This window comes from Echinops telfairi, unplaced genomic scaffold (genome assembly GCF_000313985.2).
Source record: "Echinops telfairi isolate 266 unplaced genomic scaffold, ASM31398v2 ScPeMD7_4;HRSCAF=17, whole genome shotgun sequence".
NCBI classification, from domain to species: Eukaryota; Metazoa; Chordata; class Mammalia; order Afrosoricida; family Tenrecidae; genus Echinops; species Echinops telfairi.
The window spans coordinates 7086140-7090265 of record NW_022103900.1 but is presented as its reverse complement, the minus strand read 5'-3'; the positions used below and the strand labels follow the sequence as shown (position 1 = coordinate 7090265).

The following is a 4126-nucleotide window of genomic DNA, read 5'->3' as shown; positions in this document are numbered from 1 at the left end:
GCATATCTTAAGCTGAAAGAATTCAAGAAAAAATCCGAGCCTTGAGTTGCAATCTTGAAAGAGTTTACGGGCACAACGTTGAACACATTAGGTTGAACTATTTAGGCCATGTGCATTGCCTCTTTTTCTGTTCAAAGACTGTCTTTTGGTCTTTGTACTGGTCGCCCATGAGTACAGTTAAGTGACTTAGTTTAGATTGTTGTTTCTCAAACTGTAAGTTGTGATCATTTTTAGGTCATCATATCATTACTTTAGTTATTGATAACCGTGAATTAAATTGAATTTTACTCTCTGCCATTTTAATACCACTCCCATATGATTGATAAGAGAATTAAATCTAATAGATATTACAGACTCAAGTATGACCTTTTGCTTCAGATATATCTGTGTTTGTTTCAGAACTGACTCTGGATAAAAAGGAAAGGCCTTGTTGCAAATGCTGTCCTGCTCAATCCCATAACAGAGTTCAGGGTGCCAGAGTGACACCATTAAAGGTAGAATTGGGCAAGATACACAATGCATCGTGTGTTTCTACCGTATACGATAGATGTCAATAAGTTCAAGATGCACTGTAAAATGTAGTAATTAGGACATGATGACTTTTGACTATCACTTTTATATCTAATATAATTTTTAACTTAACTCCATTTTAAATTATATAATTTTTAATAATGGAAATCTTTAACAATCAACTCACAACAGTCTTGGAAAGTTACCAGTCAACTCTCAAGAACTGGCATGATCTGCTAAAACCTATCATTGGACTACACTGCCACGTTTGGTTTAGTCCATTGGTTTAGTCCATTCTATATGCTTTATATTCCTCATACTCAAAATGTATGAGGAAATGGCTAATGTAATAACCCGTTTTAAGACCTTTGACCCTTCTCTGGGCCACCTAGGCTTCTCTATTAAAGGAACAAAATTTGATTTCCATCCACTCCTGCTTTCCATAATCAAATTATTTTCCTCCTAAAAATTGGCAACTGTATCCATCTTTGTATTAATATGCCCAATGAATTGGATTTGGGCACTGAGGGGAAGAGAGAGGTTGAAAATGGTGTGATACTTAAAGTTTGGTATAATTGTGTTTTGTTCACTTTAGGACAGAGGAGCCATGGTGGCACAGAGGTTAAGCATTAAGCTGCTAATCAAAAAAAGGTCAGCGATTTGAAATCACCAGCTAATCCACGGGAGAAAGATTTAGCAGTCTGATTCCATAAAGATCATTGTCTTGGCAATTCTGTGTGGCAGTTCTATCTGCCCCTATTCGTTAGAATGCTATGGATGGTAAATTGAATCAGCAACACACCACCACAACATGGTAAACTTTAGCTCGCTATATAGTACAGTAGCAAAAAAGTACCCATCATAATATTCCAACCTGTTTTGACTACTATTTTTTGTTATATTTTGTGCAAAGCTACCAGAGGATGAAAAGAATAGTGACCATATACATTTGCTCGGTGTCACTTATTCCTCAAATATTAGTGAGCATTTCAATAATAAATCCGATATGAATTTCTTTGTAAATAAAATTCCATTTTCATTTCAGCTTTTAGAAAGCATCATATGCCCTTCCCTCAAGGCACCACTTAAATCTCATTTTTCTCTACAAATCCTTCCTAATGACTTTCGCTAATTTGTTTATTTTAATTCTTTTTCTACTTCCTATTGTGTTACTGTCTTTGTTGTGAAATTTGAACTTCATTGTTCTCTCATGTGTCACAAAGCTGAAAGTTTAAGTTCATAAGGCAGTCTTTTACTCCACTTCGTCTCCCATAAACGTCCATCGTATCAGAAACATAATTGCTTGCAGTGGTTTTTAAAATAGAAAGAAGTTTAAGGTTCTGTACATCAATTTATCCAGCAAGCTCCTCCCTAAGAGCAATAATAATAATATATTAGATAATGTTTGATGTTTACTAAATGTGAAGGATTGCTCTACGTATTTAACATGAGTTGTGTGTGTGTGTTTCTCTCTCGTTGTTGTCAGGTGCCTTCGGGTAGGTTCCAATACATAACAACTCTCTGTACAACAGCACAAAGCAGTGCTTGATCCTGCGCCATCCTCACAATGGTTCTCAAGGTTGAGCCCACTGTTGCAGCCACTATGTCAACACCTCTTGTTGAGGGACTTCCTTTTCTCTGCCTCTCTACTCTCTCTACTTTCCCAGCGATAATATCCTTCTCCAGGGACCCGTCTCTTCTGACAATGTGTTCAAAATATGTGAGATAAAATTGCTTCTAAGGAGCATGATGGCCATGCATCTTCCATGACAGATTCCTTGGTTCTTCTTGGCAGCCCAAGTTCATTTCAGTATTCTTTACCAACACCATACTTCGACTGCATCAATGGTTTGGGTTTTCCTTATTCAGTGTCTAGCTTTCATATGCATGTGTGGTGATTGAAAATACCCATAGTAACCTCCTTGCTTTTCCGCAACTTAAAAAAGGTCTTTTGTAGCAGATGTACCCAATGCTAAGTGTTTTTTGGTGTCTTGACTGCTGCTTCCATGAACATCGATTGTGAATCCAAGCCAAGTGAAACCCTTGTCAGATCCAGTCTTTCCCCAGTTATCATGATGTCCTGATCACTTTGGCTGAGGACTGGGACTCAGTTCAGAATGTTTGACTCTGAACATCTGCATCTTTCGCTCACACTCTACTCCTTCTTATGCACATATTGCTAAGGAGATGTAGCATTTTCCAAATGTCTGCTACTAAAAAGCATTAATGGATTTAAATAAGCTTACTATTACTTAAAAATTGAATTGACCATTTTGGAATTGGTCTAAGAATAACCAGATGGCCCTGGTGGTGTAGTGGTCACTTGTTGCTCTGCTACCACATGGTCAGAAGCTCGAAACCACCAGCAGCCCCACAGGAGAAAGACTGGGCTTATTAGTCCAGCAAACAGTGACAGTCTCAGAACCCCACAGGGGGTCGTTATGACTCAGCATTGGGGGGACGGGGGCAGGAGGAGAGAGAGAGAGAGAAAGGATGGGAATGGCAAATATGCTGTGTGAGTAGACTTGAAAATAAACTGAGTAATATAGAATTGGATTTGAGTTCTTTGGGATGTGAGAAATATGAGAGAGATGATAACTCGCTATAATTTTTAGTCTAAAGACAGGAAGTGTTTGCAAAATTATACCTGACATTTTGAAACAATAGTTCATGTCTTTGGCAAGGCTTGCTTGATCCAGAGGACTTGAGCAAGAACTGAAACAAGCTGGTTCATCCTCTCAAATGCTTCCCTTACTCGGGTCTAAGAAACGAAATTATTCCATCTTTAATCCTTCATTTCGGAGAAAAGTCAAATTCAAAGAAAAGGGCTTTCAGTGACATCGTTGAGTTAAATGATTTATATGAGGAACTCATTGCTAGAAACCAAGAGTTCTGTGAGACCTTTAATGGTTGTTTTTTTTTTATTAGAAATAAGTAGGAAAGTAAAACCAAGAACAACAAGAAAGGGCAAGGTCATAATTACAGAACACCACTAAAGCACTCCTTTCATCCTTTCTCAGAAAGATAGCCTAAGAAGAAGACACTAGAAGAGCATGCTGAAGTAATTTCTTCTTTCCAGAATACAGTTTATACTGTGAAGTTTTTTTCTCATGAAAAGTTAGAATTATTTCCAGCATCAGCTTTAACTGGGCCAATTGAAACTTTGTTGACATTCTAGCTAAGCAGAAAAACATCATCTAAGCCCATTTCTAGAGGGAAGGTATATTTTTATCACTTGCAGTGACCAGCCCTTCCTTATCTGTTTAACAGAATCAAAATCGGATATAATATCGACTTCAAGAGCAAGTAGTTAGAAGGTTGGTGGGGGTGAAGGTGGACAGTCTTCAGTTAGAAATTCTGTTTTTCTGATGATTAGTTGAGTAGCCTTTATTGCTTGGCATCCCAGACCCATGCCATCTCCAAGAGCATTGTATGCTCAGATTGTGGTGACCACTCTGTATTTTGAGGGCCATCCAATTTGGGGGACTCATTTTCCAGTGCTCATACGAAACAATATTCCTTCACGATCCATAGGATTTCAATGGCTAATATTTGGGAGTAGATAGCGTAGTCTTTGTTCCTCATCTTTCCTAGTCTGCAGGCTCTTCAGAAACCT

At 38.1% G+C, this 4126-nt stretch overlaps 1 protein-coding gene across 1 annotated transcript in view; it reads left to right on the top strand.

Annotated features, from left to right (window-relative positions):
• The first annotated feature begins 430 nt into the window (after positions 1-430).
• Positions 431-4126, top strand: part of B3GALT1 (beta-1,3-galactosyltransferase 1) — a 490113-nt gene continuing 486417 nt past the window's right edge. The window contains exon 1 of the mRNA XM_045299055.1: positions 431-494. The gene's annotated coding sequence lies outside the window, so the exon portion shown is untranslated. The remainder of the gene's footprint in view (positions 495-4126) is intronic.